Here is a 20,359-nt window from a genome sequence, read left to right on the forward strand (position 1 = left end):
ACAGTTTTAAGAGGTGGAGCCTTTAAGAGGTGATTAGGTTATTAGGGCTCCCCCCTCCAGAATGGGACTTCAGCTACCATAAAGAGGTCTCACTGTGAGCTTTCTTGCCCTTCTGTCTTCCACCGTGTGAGGACACAGTGTTCCTGCCATCTGGAGGATGTGGCATCAGGGTGCCATCTTGGAAGCAGAGAGCAGCCCTCACCAGATGACCAAACCTGCTGGTGCCTTGATCTTGGCTTCCCAGTCTCTGGAACTATAAGTGAATAAATTTCTGTTTTTTATAAATTACACAGTATCAAGAATTTTGCTATCGCATAATGGAGTAAGGCAATCCCCAACTGAAACTCCATACCCATTAAACAACTCACCATTCCCTCCTCCCCCAGCCTCTGACAACAACCACTATTCTGTCTCTATAAATTTGACTATTCCAGGTACCTCATATGAGTGGAATCATACAGTATTTGTCCTTTTTTGGCTGGCTTATTTCACTTAGCACAATGTCTGTAAGGTTTATCCATGTTGTTGCATATGACAGAATTTCCTTATTTTTTAAAGCTGAATCACATTCCATTATATGTATATACCACATTTTATCCTTTGGTCTGTTGACGGGCACTTGGCTTGTTTCTACCATTTGGCTATTGTCATTAATGCAGCTATCATGGTGAATTTGCTAATGCTTTTGTCATTCACTTATGATATTTGTTTAGATATATTATTTCATTATGGGTTACAAAATGGTGATTTTTCTAATATTTGCTCTTTACCAGTTTTCAGGATAATGAAATGATGCATCAATATTCCACAAAGATGACCAATTTTTTTTTAATCAACTTTTTTTTTTTTTAATAGCTCTTTGGGTCAGTTCCTGTATCCTTTGACACGATTCCAGTAGCCTTTTATCACTGCTTTGTTTTCTGGCAGAAAAAGATGTACCTGGCTAATATTGTACATTTTATACTCATCCCTCAAATCAGTCATTTCCCCAATAAGACCTAGTTCCTTTGGGATGGTATTTAGAGACTATAATCTGGAACTTGGTGTGCTCATTACTAGGGGATTGTTATTGTTTCTAGGTTTTTCAGTAAACAGAGATAAAATGTGTATTTTTTAAAAGATAAATTATGAAGTCATATTGATATTTTAAATTTAAATCTACAGTCCCAGTGTTACTTCTTTGATTCTGTATTGTATCTCTTTTGTGATGAAAATCTTGATTCTCTTAGATTTACGTAATTATTTATTTTATTCTAGACTGTATCACTAGTGACTTCAAAATAACCTTAACAATATTTATATGATTAAAACAGTTTAAGATTTCTTTTCAGTTCTTTTTGTCCTGAAGTTATATCCCATTAGGGATACACAGTCAAACCACTGTGCTTTAAAGTCAATTACATTGCTTTGTATGTCTACACCACCAATTTGATAGGTAGTTAGGGTCATTTGTTTCAGTGTTTTTTCAATTTTTAGGATTTCTTAAAAAGATTTTTTAAAAAGTTTTTTTCCTTAGGAAGACCTCACCCCCCCCCCAAAAAAAGATTTTTTTAAGCATGAAAAAATGCTAATTATTTTAAACTAAAAAACAAAACCAAAAACCTCAAACCATATAATAAGGTCCATCTATAGAAATCTTGTTTCCATCTTATTTTCTGTTTCATTTCTCACTTCCTTCTATTTTGTAATCATTTTCATTAGTTTTTGGTTTACCCTTCCATTATTTCTTATTGGAAACATAAGCAAGCAAATACACATGTGTGTGCACATGCACACGTGCGCGCGCACACACACACACACACACTGTCTTTTCTTAGACAAAAGATAGCATATTTTTAGTGTGCAAGACACTGCATTGTGATATCGCTCTAAATGTTGGGAATTTGAATCATTTGTACCATTTAGCTATTATAATAAATGCTGAAATCAATAATCTTGTCCTTACAATGGCTTTGTATTTTTTCTGGTGTATCTTTGGGGTAGATTCTGAGGAATGGGATTGCTGGGTTAATGGTAAATGCAGAGCAAATTTTTTAGATAGACCAGTCCCTCTCCACAAGGATTGTCTAATTTCACACCCCTGATCCCATTGTGAGCTGTGCGTTTGCCCACAGCGTCATCAACAGAGTGTACTGTGGCACTGTCTTAGCTACTGGAACAGTTAGGATATTATTTTCTTTGAAGATTCGCATAAAATGTGCATAGTATGAATTTGAACACCTTAAGTATTCATGGTTGGGGTTTTGGTTTCTTAGAGGATGGAGGAGATTTCTCCACCTCCCAGAGTCTCATCAAATAGCATTATTTCTTTGTTGCTTCCTAAGATAGGAATTTTCTAGTCACATTTTGATGGAGGGGGTAGCCTTATTAGGGCTCCTGTATTATTATTATTTATTTTTGGAGACCATATTTCACTCCTATTGTCGAGGCTACAGTGCAATAGCAGGATCTCAGCTCACTGCAACCTCTACCTCCTGGGCTCAAGCAATTTTCCTTCCTCAGTCTTCTGAGTAGCTGGGACTACAGGCATGCACCACTGCATGCCTAATTTGTGTATCTGTTTGTAGAGATGGGGTTTTACCAGGTTGCCCAGGCTAGTCTTGAACTCCTGAGCTCAAGCGATCTGTTCACCTCGGCCTCCCAAAGTGCTGGAATTACAGGCATGAGCCACTGTGACTGGCCATATTATGTTATTTTAGTCCAGGATTCCTTTTCAGTGTGGGCCAAGGCCCAGACTCTTGCCCTCATCTGTGTATTCTGCCCTCAGCCCTAAGCTGCGGAGCTTATGTCTGGATCTAATACCCTCTCCGGCCCCAAGCCGTCTGCTTCTGTGTCTGCCATTCTAGTTTTAAATGACCTCTTCAATCTCAGCACCTGGAGATTTCCTTTTCTTTCTTTAGAGTGTATCTGTGTGTTATATTTTTCAGGAGGCTTCATTTTACCCAGCATTTCTAAGTATAAGGAGTGGAAGAGAGTTCTTCAGAATCTTCTTGTCTTCTTGTTGCCAGAAGAAATGTGATCCAGATTTACAAAAATTATACCAACAAGGGAAAGTGAAATGGGAATTGAGAGTGATTATTTGGTATGCAAAAGTTTCCTTTAAGGCAGGACTTCTAGAGTGTCCAAACAAAATTTTTACCTTTAATCAAAATCGAGTCCATAAATATTGCATAGAATGGGTTATGCTTGTTTTGTGAAGGGGCTGTCTCAGACCTGATTGTGAGGAGTCTGGGCTCACATATTTCTGCATTTTAGCCCAAGGAGAGAAAAATCAATTACTAAATTATCCTTTTGGCCTTATTCCAAAGTTCAAACTCCAAACACACCACAAAACATATTGTACAAGATAGTCCTCTGGGAGGACTAGATCATGAAAAGAAAAGAAACCAGGATTATCCCTAATGGGATAATTAGAAAAAAATCCTTTAGTCAATACTGCTTAATTTCCTTTAAAATTCCTAGTTGCCCTATTAACAATATAATCAGTGCCTTCTGATAATTTCTAACATGACCTAGAGTTGACCTTTCCCCTTTCAAATGTGTACAGGGCTGAGCATGGTGGCTCATGCCAATACCAACACTTTGTGAGGCAAAGGTGGAAGGATCACTTGAGACCAGGAGTTTAAGACCACTTAGTGAGATCTCATCTCCAATAGTAATAATAATAATAATAATAATAATAATAAAGTCTACAGACTTGTCTACATTTTCCACTTCGATTTGACTCTCTGCTGGGACTGGTCATTTTCCCTTCTTGCTGTTGTGGTTAAGTCTGTGTGTTTTTCTCCGGTTTTATGTTCAAAACCCCAGATATTCTAAGTGTTGGACTCTGTTGGCTGTGGTTTTGTGCCAGAAATCACTTTAGACTGGAATCAGCCCAAATAGTAGAGAACGGAATATAATGTTGAGGTTTGCTGTGGTTTGAGATTAGCTCAGCTGAGACAATGAGAATGGCAGCTCACTGACGATTCATTTTCTGAATAGGGAACAAGTTTTGGTATTATTTGCTGCTCTGTCTCCCTCCACTACCAGCTTGTACCCTTTTAGGTGTGGAACTTAAATCTGGCTTTTGAAGAAGGGTTTTTGAAAATCACCTATAGCCTGGACAACTTCTCATTGGTCTTCCAACCTCTGATTTCTCTAATTTTTTCAACATCCTAAATGAACAGGCCAAAATGAAAACTCCACGTTTTCTAAACAAAGACCTATCACATCCCTTTCTTGCATAAAACCCTTTGGTGAGTCCCCTAAAGAGTCAAGTCGAATTGCCTAACCTGGCATTCAAGGCTCTGAACAGAACCTGACCTCCATCTCCTCTCCTACTCCCCAACCCTAGCTGGCAGCCCACATTCTTTCATTCCTTCCAGCCTTGGTCTATGGCTCTTCTCTGGGTCTGGGACACCCTTCCCATCAGAGGCCATGCAATTAAGCCTTGACATGTGGGACCACACAGGGACCAAGAACAGCTGTGCCGGGACTCTTGGTTCACTGGTTTGAGCTTTACCCTGTGATGACTCTGCTTTTATGTCCCATTTGTACAGACTTGCTTAGCTTTTCCAGCTTGGTTGGACTCTGCTGGGATTGGACCTTTCTTCCCTTCTTTGCTGTTATGGTTAAGTTTATATGTTAACTTGACTGAATATGGGGTTCCCAGATATTTGGCTAAACGTTATTTCTAGGTGTGTCTGGGAGGATGTTTCTGGGTGAATCTGCATGTGCACTGGTGGTCTCGATAAAGGAGATGACACTCCTCAATGTGGGTGGGCATCCTCCAATCCTTTCAGGGCCTGAATAGAAGAAAAAGTGAAGAAGGGAAAATTTGTTCTTTCTTTCTGTTTGAGTGGAAGCCTTGGTCTTCCACCTTCAGAATAGGATTCACACCATCAGCTCCTCTGGTTCTCAGGCCTTTGGACACAGACTGAACTACATTACTGGCTTCCCTGTCTCCAACTTGCAGATGGTAGGTTGTGGGACAGTCTCTAGGAGCCAATCTTCATAATAAATCCCTTTCTACATATCTCTATACAGTTGCTCTGTGTATCCATGGGTTCCACATTCATGGATTCAACCAACTATCCAACTGAAAATATATTTGTGGGTTGGAGAACCCAAGGATAGGGGGGATAGTAGGGCAGTTTCCTCCATGCTGTTCCTGTGATAGTCAGAGAATTCTCACGAGATCTGATGGTTTAAAAGCGGCAGTTTCAGCCGGGCCCTGTGGCTTACACCTGTAATCCCAGAACTTTGGGAGGCTGAGGCAGGCAGATCACAAGGTCACGAGATCGAGACCATCCTGGCCAACATGGTGAAACCCCTGTCTTTACTAAAAATACAAAAATATTAGCTGGGCATGATGGGGCATGCCTGTAGTCCCAGCTTCTGAGGCTGAGACAGGAGAATCACTTTGGACCCAGAAGGCAGAGGTTGCAGTGAGCTGAGATCATGCCATTGCACTCCAGCCTGGTGAGAGAGTGAGACTCTGCCTCAAAAATAAAATAAAATAAAATAATATAAAAAGTGGCGGTTTCCTCTGTATGCATTCTCTCTCCTGCCACCCAGTGAGGAAGGTCCTTCTTGCTTCCCTTTCATCTTCTGCCATGATTATAAGTTTCCTGAGGCCTTCCCAGCTATGTAGAACTGTGAATCAATTAAACTCTTTTTTTTTTTTAAATAAATCACCCAATGTCAGGTAGTATCTTTATAGCAGTGGGAAAACAAACTAATAAACTATGGGACTTGAGCATCTGTAGATTTTGGAATCTGAGGGGAGTCCTGAAGCCAATCTTCGAGGTTACTGAGGGACAACAGTACATCCTGCTGGTCCTGTTTCTCTGGATAATCCTGAGTAATACATCTTCTAGAAAATTCCTACCTGGCTTACTGCTCTGGCTCCCAAGCACATCCTCCAATTCTTTTATCTCCAAGCATTTGCCACATGGAATTGTGAACATTCTCCAATTTCTGCCTGGTATACATTTCTAAGGAGACATTTTTGCCTGATAAGAGCAAATTGATGACAAGAACCAATGAAAGAATACATTCAGACAGGATGTTTTCAGTTAGGTGTCATTCTGCCTGGAAGAAGTTGGACAGAGGATCTCTGGGGCCCCAACTAGCTGTGTGATGGAAGGAGGTAGCCAGTTTATTACCTACACTCTGCTATGAAAGTTAGGCTTATCTCCTAGACTAAAAGTATCAGAGGACCAGAGAACCTCTCAGTACTCCACAATGGGCAATGTTTCTGTTAGAGAAGATACCGAGTTGATGAATAAATCGATGAGAATATGTGAAGGAACCAAGGAAAATTCATTGCCATGATAAAAAAAAATCTATGGAAATCTCTGGAAAGGATTATAGGGCCTGTATGAACATAATGGGCAATGCAAGATTATTCCATTATTAGGAAAGAGGTTGAGGTGAGCTGTGTGTGTAGAAGAGACACACACTGCACCTGAGTGAAAAGAGAAATGGAGTTAAGAGATCTGAGCTCTGCTACATTGTAACCTTAGGTCACTGGTGTTCAACTGCATAGCTGACCATCTGTCTACCCATCCATCTACTCAAAATTTATCTATCTGCCCAAACATCCGTCTGTCCTATCAATAAATCGGTCCATCCATCCATCCAAACGGCTATCCACCTGCCTGTTCATCCCTCTGTCCATCTGTCCAACCATCTATCTGCTCATCTGCCTCTCCATGCATCCATTCCATCAACACACCTGTTCATCTATCCATCCTTACCAAATACTCACAGTATACTATGGATTAGAAATCCACATATGACAAAGACATGGTCTCTACTTCCATGGAACTCAGTGTGTAAAGGGAAGATTTTCATACAAACGATTACTGTGTAATAAGATAATGACTCCCGAGAAGCACCTTGTCCTCTGGCTGTAAGTGAGAGCACTTACATTTGCCTAGAGTCAGGAAAGGCTTCCCAGAGGTTGTGGTGTTTGTGTCCAGACCTGAGTAAGGAGAACCTTCATTACTTTGGTCGTCAAGTTCTGTTTTACCTGTGCACAACAGACATGGGGCCAAATGACATCCATCCAAAGATTTCTGTGATTTCAGGAGTAGCAGATACAGATTTCATACTGGGCACCAACAAGATCTATGGAGAACTACTGGGGAGACAACTAAACACTAGGCTGAGCTTGGGACACCCCACCTTTGAGGGCCCCCCCATACCATGTGCAAGAACATGCTCTAGCCCTTGGGGAGTTGGAGGAAAAGCTTCGCTACCCCCGTTGCTTGTTTCCTGGGACAGGGTTAGAAGTGGGTTTTCCAGGCTTGTGCAGGGCCCAGACCCATTGTCTACAGTGTAACAGGAACTCCATGAATTTTAATAGCCTCCATTCAGAGTGATTAAAACCTTAATGAAATTTAATTATCTTGATGTTAAGCGTTTTGTGTTAAGTTATTGCATTCTGACCACTCATTGTTCCCTGCAAGCTCAGGGCTGCTAACCCTACCTCTACCTTAATGGAAAGGAAAGTTGAACATATTTAAATGAAATTTCCCCCAAAGTAATTGCCTTCAATGAAACACCAAGTAGGCGTCAGGACTGAATTTATAAATTGGGCCGGCTGCAGATGAGAGCTACCATATTTGGAATGATTCTCATTAATCCAGGGTCTCCAGAAGGAGCGATGTGAAAAGTGCAGACTGTAAGTGACAGGTGTTTATGGCTCACAATTGCATTAAACCGGCTTTTAAATGCAGGTTAAAGGCCTCTGTGAAATATAGAATATACCTTAAAACATGGCCTAAATTTTTTGCCATTTTGGACTTTGCATTACTTACCTGCGGAATTAGTTGAGCTTTCGGTTAATCAACTGTCAGTGTGAATTGCAGTCGAGTGAAATGCTGATAAATTCCGGTAAGCACAGTTTGCTTCGGCCTGTTGCTTTTTTTTTTTTTCTTCTTCTTCCCCTGGGCCTTCCGAAGGCCTTCAGCTGATGGAGAGCTTTTAATTTCACATTTTGGCCCCCACCACAGGTGATAAACAAAGGTTTCCCCGCAGCTCTGGCTGGGGTCGGTTATCCGGCCTCCCGTCAATCCCACTCCCCGTAATTACACACAAAAGGTGCCTGAGATCCACAGCTAATTTGCGGCCTCTGTTTAGCAGAATTTAATAGCAGGTATTACTGCTGCCGCGGTAATTAAGGACCTTTGTCAATAAGACGGAATGGATGGCCACACTTGGTTGTAATCAGTGGGCTCTCGAGAGCCAGAGGAGTAAAAGGGAGAGAAGCAATCCATTTTGTGAATAACACGGCCCTCCCTCCCGCCCAGATCGGGCAATGGAATAATAATTCCCCAGGCAATGAAAGTACAGGAATAAAAGTACTTACCCTCCAGCCGGTGATTTTTTTTTTGACTTTTTATTTACTCTACTGAGCTTTCTTATTTGCTCCAGGCTGCATTTGATGAAGTATTGTTTAAACAGCACAGTGCAAAATGGATGGAGGGAGGTGGGGAGAGGAGGAGGAATTTTAACCAGGTGGCGAGGGAGGCGCCCTTTTTTAAGGTGGACGGCAGTGGGGTTTATCAATTATTTCTCCGGGATACAAAAAAAAAAAAAAAAAAAAAAAAAAGACAAAACCAAGTGGCTTCATGAAGAGGTGGAGGGTGTCATTTAGCGCCGTCTCTGAACATAGTCATTCAGCTCTAAATGGGTCGCCTGTAACAAGCGAGAAGTGAGCTTGGGGGAGCCTCGCCACCCTCCCACCTCCTCCCTAATGTACGGATGAATGGCCCGGCGGAGGGGGCGGCGGGGAAGGGGAGGGGGCAGGGGCTGGCGGCCACAATTCAAAGACACCGTCAAGGTGTGTGCCCCTCGCCGTAATTGGAGAGGAAGCTGCCTTTCCCTCGCCGATTCCCTGCCTTTTTACTGGTTTTAACAAGCATGATGCTTTTAATAGTGCTTTCAGTACCATCTCTTTATATGCCTCTCCCTTTTTAAAGCAGCTTTAACTATACTCTTTCTGTCGCTAATGTCTGAAAAACTTCTACCTTTAATCATTCTCGGATGAGCCGGCAAACAAGCGGCCCTTTTCTTTTGCAATTATGTGCCGGGTAGCTGCTGCCAGGCCGGCCGTGAAGGAAGGGGCCGCGGCGAGCGAAGGGAGCTGCGAGTGTGTGGATCTGACGCCAAGCCCGGAGCCCGGGGACTTCACCAGGGACCTCTTGTTACAGATGGAAGGGCTGGGGGTCAATTTTAAATGCCCAGATCTGCAAGCGGGAAGCCAAGAAGCCATTTGACCACTCTTAATAATGCACTTGGATTTGGTTAATTAAAAAAGATTGAAATTAAGTTTGTGGCAAAACCCACACCTTCCTCCCCAAACCCAGGTCCAAGCTGGGCTGATGGGTGACCTCTTCCCGGAAGCTGAGCTTTGAGGGTTTCACAGGTGCCTTCCGGGCTGGGTGGACTGGCTCCAATGTAGGTTTGGAAATAAAGGGGAAAGAGGAGGGGCAGATCCGAGTGTGCAAACAGCTTTTGGGTCCCTCGAAGGGATGGCAGGGGCAAGGCTGGGAGCTTCAGGGCCTCTAGGATGACTCCTGGCTCAACAGAGACTCACAGGCTGAGGAGGGGCAGAACCGGGGCAGGGAGGGCCGTGGAAGTCGCCTGTCCTGTACTGTTTCCATCCATCCCATTCTTGTCTTCTGAAGATGGAAGATGGAACTCCTTTTTTGGAAGTATCTGTCAAACTGAAATTCGGGAGATGTTCCAGAGGTGTCTTCTCTCCCAGAGAGCAATTCTGGGGGTGGGGAGGGGGGGAGGGAGGGAGGGAGGGAGAGGGGTCTCTTTAGAGCTTCTTTGCATCCGTTCTTCAAAGGTATCAGTCAGAAAAGCATCCCTTTGATCCATATTCCAAATTCATTGGGGTTCAGGTCCAACTCTGGGGCACTCAAATTCAGTTTGGTAAGTGGTTTTCTAGTCTGTAGAATGCAGGTAAGAATGGCTCTGGCAGGCTGACTGTACGCTCCGGAGAGATCAGGTCCTAGGCCTTGACACCTGTGAATGTTGCTGTCCTTATAAGTAAAAGAGGTCTTCCCAGCTGTCATTTACATTAAGGATCTTGAGATGGGAAATTATCCAGGTGGGCCTTAAATGCAATCAGAAATGTTCTCATAGGAGAGAAGCCGAGGGAGATGTGACAGAGAGGAGGAGATAATGGAAGCGATGAAAACAGAGATTGGGGTGATGTGGCCAAAAGCCAAAATATGCTGGCAGCCACCAGAATCTGGAAGAAGCAATGAATGAAGTTTCTAAAGCCCGTGGTGGGGCACAGCCCTGTCCACACCTTGATTTTGGCCTTCCGTCCTCCAGTACTCTGAGATGAGACATTTCTCTTAAGCTACCTAGTTTCTGGTAACTTATCACAGCTGCCACAGGACACCAGCACAGATGCCTCAGGGGAAGGTCCTATTCCATAACTGGGGTAAATGAGCACTTGAGGACAGAGAGGAGATTCTGCAGTTGTGCCTCCTGGCCAGGAGGGCAAGGGGGCCTGGGATCCTGGTGTGCAGCAGGCATCTTGAGACAGGTGGAATTTTGCAGTAGTGTTTCTCGGAGCATTGGCTGCTGTGTATGCTGCATTCCAGTTATTGGGGAAGGAGGTATCACCCAGGTGTGGGTGCCCAGTACCAAAGTGACTCTGGACCTCCAAAGTAGGGGTCTGACACTGGCTCAGCATGGGGCAGGACTGAAGCTGTAGCTGAGGTTTTAGGTCCCCACAGCTGGTGCAACTGGACAGGCAGGGGTGATGCCCTCTCACCCCACTGGGTGAAGAGAACGTATTTAAAAAAACACAGAAATATATAACTGTCTCTTAGTGAGCAATTTCTTATGCAGAAAGGAGTATATTTTCCCCTGTTATAGAAAGAAATTTTCTCAAAGATCTGTTCACTACTATTTTTATAAATCTTATTCTTTTACACAATAGCCTTAATACTTTGGATTACATTTTTTGGTTAAGAGGTAGGTTGTTTCCATTATGTTAGTTGTAAGCTCTACTTTTTCACATTTAAATAGTAATTCTAATTTGTAGCACAATAGAGTATAGAGTTCAGAATAGGATGAATTTCTTGATTGATTTTTTGTTAATGTCTATTGGGTGCTGGCTATGGGTTATGAGGATGTAATGAGAGAGTGTGGCTTAAAAGAGACAAGAAACTTGCCCCAGTCACCTAAGTGGGTGGCACCAGGCTGAGTGCAGCCATCTGACTTCAGAGTTTAGTTCTTCATGCCCATGCGTTTGGAAGTCAAGGATGAGAAGTGCATCCGGTTCTGCAGTGTTCTATTGGGAGATCTAGTTGTGCCCTCTGCAGATGGCACTCCTACCCCCACAGGACCTCACCCCAGGCCCAACCACATCTTCCTTCTGTGTAGAGGGTGTGGTATATGGGGTCTTGGGAAGTAAGAGGACTTGGAGCATTCGTGCTAAATGGGATCCCTTTCAAAGGCATGTCTAAGTATAAACCGAAATGAAGTTTGGCAGAAGTGACTCACAGACATCCCAGGGACAAAGCACATTCTTTTAGCTCCTGTAAGGAGAATTGTTCATTTGTTCTAGAAGCACAGCAATTAAAGGGCAATGTTCATCAAGTGGTCATATCGTTTTGTAGCAGTTATGTCAAAATCCATAGCAAACCCCAATCTGCATTTTCAGAGTAGAGAGATTATCTTCTGTTGTTTGGAGGAAGCCTGCTACAGCTGGGCCTTATGGCCTGTGTTAGTCTATTCTCACACTGCTGGTAAACACATACCTGAGACTGGGTAATTTATAAAGAAAAAGAGGCTTAATGGACTCACAGTTCCACGTGGCTGGGGAGGCTTCACAATCATGGCAGAAGGTGAATGGCACATCTTACATGGTGGCAGGCAAGAGAGAACAAGAGAGCCAAGAGAAAAGGACAGTGGCCAGGCGCGGTGGCTCACGCCTGTAATCCCAGCACTTTGGGAGGCCGAGGCGGGTGGATCACCAGGTCAAGAGATCGAGACCATTCTGGTCAACATAGTGAAACCCCATATCTACTAAAAATACAAAAAATTAGCTGGGCATGGTGGCGTGTGCCTGTAATCCCAGCTACTCAGGAGGCTGATGCAGGACAATTGCCTGAACCCAGGAGGTGGAGGTTGCCGTGAGCCGAGATCGCACCATTGCACTCCAGCCTGGGTAACAAGAGCAAAACTCTGTCTTAAAAAAAAAAGAAAAGAAAAGGAAAGCCTGTTATAAAATCATCAGATCTCCTGAGACCTATTCACTACCAGGAGAACAGTATGAAGGAAACCACCCCTATGATTCAATTCTCTACCCCTGGGTCCCTCCCACAATACATGGGAACTATGGAAGCTACAGAATTATGGGAGCTGCAGTTCAAGATTTGGGTGGGGACACAGCCAAATCATATTACAGCCATAACACACTGTGCCCCAGCCTCTGCCCTGGTGCCTTTGCTCCACGGCCAGCTCCTGATGGGGGAGAGTTACTGTTGTCCTGCAAGTATGTCAGAGCAGTAGGTTAGGCCTGGAGGCCAGAGCAGCTCCCATAAGAGCATATTGGGTTTTGCATTCTGCTCAGAGCACTAGACGTAGTATGGCTGTGTTTGTATGGACTGCAAGTCCTAAGCAGGTCTTGGTATGGTGAGGTATGACGGAGGCCTTAGAGCCCTGCAGTGGAGGGCTATGTAGCAGGGAGGGCACGAGTCAGACAGCTGGGTAGGTCCTGGCTGTGTGAGCCAGGGTGGGTGTCTTCACTGCTCTGTGCTGCAGCTTCTACACTGGAAAAGGAGGAGAATCATCTATACATTTCACAGAGTTGTTAAGGAGGTGAACTAAGCTGAAACACTCAGTGCCTGGAGTGGAGTCTGGCCCTGCGTGTGCTAGTCCAGAGGCATGGCTGCTCCTCTTTGTGGAAAAAGTGGTGCTTGAGGAGTCTGTGGGAAACGTTCTGTTCTTGCCACTCAGGGAGGCCTTCTCTAAGCCTTGGTCTCCTCATCTGTAAACTGTGGAAGGTAATGAGGCCTAGCCCAAGGGGCGATTAGGAAGATTAAATGGGACACTTTGTGAGAAAGCACCAGGCTCCTGTAACTCCTAGATCTTTAGGCGCCATTGAAGCGCACTGGTGTCATCTACCTGGTTAGTCACAGACTCCAAACTGCTCTGTATGTCACGTGGTTCTGGCCCCTGTAGAGTGGGGAAGAGCGATGCGTCTAACTCTGTTCCTGTCCTCAAGAAATGTCCCCACATACTGTTAACAGAGTTAGCTGGATGCCTGGTTAAATTTGGATTTCAGATATTCAATGAAAAATTTTAGTAGTTAGTATCCTAGCACTGTATGGGACATACTTCAACTAAAAATTATTTGCCGTGGGGAGGGATAGCCTGGGGAGAAAAGCCAAATGTGGGTGAAGGGGAGAGGAAAAGCAAAGCACACTGCCATGTGTGTACCTACGCAGCTGTCTCGCATGCTCTGCTCATGTACCCCAAAACCTATAATCAAATAAAAAATTAAAAAAAAAAAAATTATTTGCCGTATATCTGGATAAAAATTTAACTCACTCCTGAATTTTTATCTGCTATATCTGACATCCCAATGGCCCCTCTTCCTAAGTAAAAATGACAACCTTGGGGTCTCTGTCCATTGGTTTGGGGAGTCCCTCTGAGATAGCTGTTACCCAGAGTCTGACTTTGCTTCATCTTTTCCTTGGTCACGGGACCCTGGGAGAGCTCTCCCTTCCTTCTGTCCTGTGCCTCCGTTTCTTCCTCTGTACTGGCTTATTGCTCAGAGGTCCTTTCCGGTTCCCTTTCTCTCACTTCAGAGTTGGTGGAAGACATCTGGCCAATCTGGCATTTTGGTCTTGTGTAGACAAAATGACCCACTGGCTTGATTGCATCTTTCACTTTTCAAATGCTTGTTTTGGCTTCATGTAGACACAACCCAAATGTCTCTGACCTGCCCTTTCAGTCCCAATTCTCAGCACTTGTAAGGAAAAGTCTCTTTGTAACTCTGCCCGGTTCCCCCAGTTGTGTCTCTAAAGGGCATTTTGAAGCCCTTTTAATTTCCAATCCATTATAAAAATAAATCTTCAGAGGGTTTGCTTCCTACATAGCAGCATGCATTTTGGCTTGACAGCTGTCAAACTGAAAAACATTCCATGAATTCTCCAAGTAATTTAAAAGTTACTTGGACTGAAATACGGGGTGATGTCTGCTCAGCTGAAAGGATGCCATTTGTACCTGGGTAACTCAATCCACTTGTTTTTTTTTTTTTTTTTTCCAGGGAATTACTTTCATAAGGAAAAGGAGAAGGAGTACATTTTACTCAATTATGAAATGGGAGTTCCGATGCAACTTGTGACTATTTCTAATCGGTTCCACCTTTCACTGCACCTCTGGGAAGGGCAATCTCTTAAACCATCACTTGTTCTTTGGCAATAATTACTTTTAGATGAGAACAAAACGTCCATTTTGGGGGCTGTGTTCTCTGATGTATATGTCTCTATATAAAATCCTTTTAGAATCTAAGCCTCTCACTCACATATGAGTTTCTTTCTCTTTAGAGATTAAAATACTGCAGCCACCATTTGTTTTGAGCAAACACAGCGCTGTGAAGTCCTGTAAGAGCTCGCTGGGGATTCAAAGCTACAGATTTTCTTATTAATCTTGCTAACACCTAAGGAGTTCCGGGCGCCTCCCGAATGCGTAAGCTTTATGCTCATTTGCTTTAATTCCTCAACATTTATCCTGCAGCTTGAGTCACAGTTCTGCCAGCTTTATGTGTCTCCTTCCTTCCTTCCCTTTCTCATCTCTCTCTTTTCCCTTCTTTCTTTTTTTTCCTTCGTGGGTTTTCACTTTTTAGTCTCAATAAAAGCACCTGATGTCTGCCATTGGAAAACCTTCATTTTTTCCCCCAGAAAAATGAAACAGGTTTCCCTTAACTAGTGCAAGGCTCTCTTCTCTAAAAGGTTTTTATTATTGAGTGCCCGGGGTCCTTAGTTTCCGACATTTATCTTCCAGCTAAGCAGGAACAAAAGAGGGAGGCAGCCTTCTGTACCCCGAGTTTCTGAGTAATTACCCAGCAGTTAAAATGAAGCAGCCACAACATCTTCTTCATTGTGTCACTTTGGGCTTCCTTGTTAATTTATGAGCCTCAACTGTCAAAATTGTTTGTGCAACGGACCCTAAAAACGGTGATGGGTCATATCAATCAATCGGGTTTTATAGCCCCGGTTTCCCTCACAGCAGGCCTGCCTTCTGTATATAGCATGTTAAAAAAAAAACCACGTATACAATAGATGTGTGCAAAATGAATACATAATCCCAAACAATGCATCCTTTCATGTAGGGCTCCAGGATCTTAATGCACCATAAATGGTCCACCTCTGAGGCCCTCGTGATGACAGCTAGAAGCTGTCAAGCTGGTTTTGGGGGTGTCCTCCTGCTGGAGCATTCCACTGTTTCAAGTGGCCCATCTTCATGATTGGAACTTGGTGGTCTCAAGATGGCAACTTCAGAGGCCTTTGGATAAGCATGTGGTGATGAGCAATGGAAGCTGGACCGGGTGGGGGCAAAATACCTCTCCAATGAGAAAACAGATTGTCCTTAATCTTTGTGGTTATAGAATCTAAATAGAGGCTGGGCCTGGTGGCTCAAACTTGTAATCCTAGAACTCTGGGAGGCCGAGGAGGGTGGATCACTGGCAGTCAGGATTCAAGACCAGCCTGGCCAACATGTTGAAATCTTGTCTCTACTAAAAATACAAAAAAGAGCCAGGTGTGGTTGCATGTGCCTGTGATCCCAGCTACTTGGGAGGCTGAGGCAAGAATTGCTTGAACCCAGGAGGTAGAGGCTGAAATGAGTCAAGATTGCGCCAGTGCACTCCAGTCTGGGCAACTCCATCTAAAAAAAAAAGAATCTGGATAGATTCTCAGTAACTCAACAAACCTGTTTGCAGATTTGAATTTTGCCTTCAGGTGCTGACCAACTTCCCCGAGTCCATTTGTCTGAGGTGGACCACTTGATAATACAGGGGCTTTTACACACATTTTCTTTTCTTTCCTTCCTTCTTTTTCTCTTTTTTTGATGGAATTTCACACTTGTTGCCCAGGCTGGAGTACAATGGTGCAATCTTGGCTCACTGCAACCTCCGCCTTCCAGGTTCAAGTGACTCTCCTGTCTCAGCCTCCTGAGTAGTTGAGATTATAGATGCCCGCCACTACACCTGGCTAACTTTTGGTATTTTTAGTAGAGATGGGGTTTTCTATGCTCTTCTAGATTCTAGTCTCTAGGCTAAGGTTTTTTCATCATACAGATTTTTCTCCTTTATTTTTCTGATCATAAACACAAGTTAATTATTGAAAACCTGAAAAATACAGAGAAGTATGGAGAACAGCAAAATCTGTTCTCAACCCAGAGCCAACCTCTGCTATCATCTGCTGTATATTTTCTGCCTTCTGTGTATATGATTTTACATATTTGAGATAACCTGTTTATACAGTTTTGTTTCCTGCTTTAAAAACATTCTCTAAGCTTTTAGAATTTTTATGGTTAAGTCCTGTCGTTTGGTATGTACCATAGTTTAGTGAGGCTGACAGATTTCTGAAACAGCCTCCAACTGAGTGACCTACTGAACCGAGCACTTCCTAGTCTCCAAGATGCCTTCTCACATGCCGAAGAACACTAGGACGCCCCCGTGCTTTCTGCAAGGCTATGAACTCTTTCTAGGCTGCCTTTTCCTTACCTTCTCTATGTTGCCAATGAACTCCTACTCATCCTTCAAGACCCAGATGAAACAAGCCCATCCTCCATGAATTCTGAATTCTCTTTCTCAATCGAGTTGGCCCCACTCTTCTTTGTGCTGGCATCTGTGTGAGCTCACCTGTGTTAGGATCACCGAATGGCATTTAGCAGTCTCTCTCATCTCCCTTTGCTGGTCCTTAGATGCACCATGCATGTCTAAGTCTGAACTGCAGTCATCTGCCTTGATGACCGGTCATCCTGAGCTGTCCAGGGCCCCTGATGTGCATGGAACCTCCGGTTTTCTCAACTGTGCCTGCCATTGCTAACAGATAAACCAGCCATTTAGAGTTATAGTTCAGGTGTTTGGGGGACTGAAATAAAACAACACTAAAAAAACTTTTCAAGCTCCCAGGATTCTTCCGTGATTTCCACTCGGGGTGTGAGGACATTTCCTCCAAATGTCCCTGTTGTTGATAGCTGTTGTCAGAGGTCATGATGGCATTTGCACTGAAAATTCCTAATTTGATATTTCTCTTGTGAATTTAATGAGTTGGAAAAAGTGTCATTTAGAGCTAGTTTTCGCTTTGTGCTTTGAAAAATGAAATGCACGTAGTTATCTGTAAATGAGATAATTACCTGCCTACTTTGCTAAAGGCACCTACTAGTGATTTTTTAGCTTGTTTCACTTAATGAAAGCTTTTCACAATGGGAATCCCAGAGCTGTTAATAGACTTGTTGTAATAGTCTCTGAGAAAGGGAAATAAAAACCAGTTGTTCCAAACCAGTCACAGAAATAGCCTGACGAGATGGGTGGCAGCCCAGGCATAAATTTACGTCTTGGTTGCATTTAGAGCAAATGTAATAATAGCTACAACCAATATTTTTAATATTACTGATCTTTCAACAATAATTACCTAGAACTTTTAATGTCTGCAATTAGAACGCTAGCAATTCAGTGGTATGGACCAGTGGTGAACTACATGAAATTGGATACTTGCTGTAATTGGTAATTAATCACTTTTCATTACCAAGAAGGGATGTTGTCGTTATTCTGAATAGATACATCATGCTAATTACAGGCAAACACAAACCTACATATCTGAATTTAGGGCTTTTAGGAAAATGAGCAACACATGCCAATATTCTATAGCTGAGAGGAGATTAGCCTACCCAATTAAATGACGAAGAAGAGGCCGTGTATATTTTGACAAGAACCCATCAGGGCAAGAGGTTTCCTTTTCCTAAGGGACTTGATCACATTTCCATTTATTTCTGTGGGTTATTTAAATTCTTGTCCTTTATGTGTATTTGGAAATGGTTCCAAGTAGATACAGGAATGTGTGTCTCCTGAGGTAAGATCACAGGGCACCACTGACTGCCTCTTCGTGTGTGATTGACACATCCACGTCTCCAGCTCAGGCTTTTCTCTCTAGCCCAGGTCTCCCCTGGGAAGTCAGCCAGCATCATGTTCATTTCTGCAGTCTTCATCTCCTCCGTAGGTGCCTGTTCTGTACCTGAGACCACCTTTCCCCAGACTTGAGACTTCGGCGATATCCTGGATGTTCCCACAACCTTGTCCTACACCTCCCTCATCTCACACCTGCCTTGTCCTCATCAGGCCCTGGCATTTCTGCCCCGCCTTTGCAGCCTCCTTCTCTTCTCACTGTGGCTGCTCATTATAGGGGCTCCATATCATCTGTCGAGGCTGCATTCCAGGAAAATGCAACTTACATAGAAAGGACTTATAAAGGGAAAATAGGTTTGTGAGAATTGAGGTGTAAAATCTCAACTTATGCCCAAGCTCCTACCTCAGTCATGGTCATAACATAGAACATGCATGTGCAACAGAAACAAAAGATTCATGGGACAAGCTAAGCTGTCTCACCGAAGGTATGGCCATGAAAGCGTATTCTGGCATAGAGACAGGGAGCGGGTAGGATTGTCCCCACTTTGTCCCCTTCACACATGTATCTGGAAGCTCAGGTCCAGATGAAAGGCAAGAGTTAAGAGTTCATTGAGGGCTGAGGAGCCCTGGGTCCCCTGTGTTGTTCTTCAGACAGCAAAGAAGAAATGAAGCATTGACTGCTTTCTCCTGTGAATACGACCATCCTGATATGTCTGCTCTGTCCTGGCCAACGCCGTCTGTGTCCTACCAAGAATATCACTGCAAAATTGGGTTGTGATAAAGGAATGGGTTCTATGCATGTAAACTACCTACAGGCAAAACAGTGGTTAAAGAAGCTGGTAAAAACCACCGAATCCTATACCCCTCACATGGGTTCTGTGGACTCAGAAGCCTATTTTTCCAGCACAAGAAGATTTCAGAGTTATTTCTGAGGCATGGGAGTTCTAACACTGCCCTGGTTGCTAACTTCCATGCACCTGGAGGGCTGGCCTTGGTGAGATGTAGCAGATTCCTCTCCTTTCTCTTGGTAGTACAAATGAACTTTTTCCTGGGCATGTGAACACGAAATAGCAGAAGCCTGATTTTAAAGTTGCCGATGATGGAGCTAGCCTGCTCTTTAACTCCAATAACAGACAACTCACCATTTCCGCCCTAATGGCCAGCTGCCTGGGATGACAGGCTCACCAATGGTGCCCTGCCACCAAATTAATATGCAGATGGAACTGAAAAAATTATACGTGAAATGAACAGCCATTCTGAAAAAGCATAATCATCTCATTCCATTTCCCCCTCAACAGGATCCACTGCAAGGAGTTTCTTTAGCCAAATTTCATTTTGTTCCCTGTTCCATCTTTGCTGGAGTCCCTGAATTGGTTCCTCGCCCAGTAGCACCGTTTCAGCCCAGGTCTCTTTCCTCTGCCTTTGTCACAGAGCTGAGTAATGATGTGACAACATGTGATTGGGCGATTGATGTCAAATGTTAGCAGCAACATTCATTTTCCCTTGAAATGGACAAAGAAGAGTATGAGTCATTTAGAAATTCCGCCTGGAAGCACCTCACGAGTGATATTCCAAAATTGAATTGGTCTGAAATTTAAAGTGGCTTTTAAGTTCTTCTCCTTTGATTGTTCCTCGGGTCGTGTGGAGTTGTGAAAGGCTGAGGGAGCAAGTTAGTGATCGGCACTGCAGAGGTCGTTTGTTAGCTCCCTGCCTCCTCTGCAGAAATTCATTCCTCCAGTGACAGGATGTTCCTGAGACCTCGTGTCACATAGAGAAAAATCCATGGGCTTCGGAAACACTCAGATCTGGGCTCCAGGCTTTGTTTTTTCACTTACTGCTTACTTGGTTAGCCTTAATTTCCCCATCTGTGAAATGGGACCAACAGTGTACAAGCCACAGCCAGTGCTGCCGTGTAGCTGAGATGAGAAGGTAAGGGGCGTGAGCACATGTGGCATGAAGCCTGGCCCTAATGGACTTGGGTGCGTGTGTGTGGTTTTTTCCTTGAGTGTAACTTCTTAACGATTATCTGGTTTAATCTCACAGAGTATGAATTAGTATCATCTTTATTTTGAAGATAGGAAAATGAAGGCTTAGAGAGGCGAGTAAGGGTCCCAAATGACTGAGTGAGTGAAAGGCAGATTGCATCCATCTTTGGGCCCCTGGTTCTCTAGCTATTGCTCTGAACCATGGAGGCCTCAT

The sequence above is a fragment of the Callithrix jacchus genome, chromosome 12 (assembly GCF_049354715.1).
Source record: "Callithrix jacchus isolate 240 chromosome 12, calJac240_pri, whole genome shotgun sequence".
Lineage (NCBI taxonomy): Eukaryota > Metazoa > Chordata > Mammalia > Primates > Cebidae > Callithrix > Callithrix jacchus.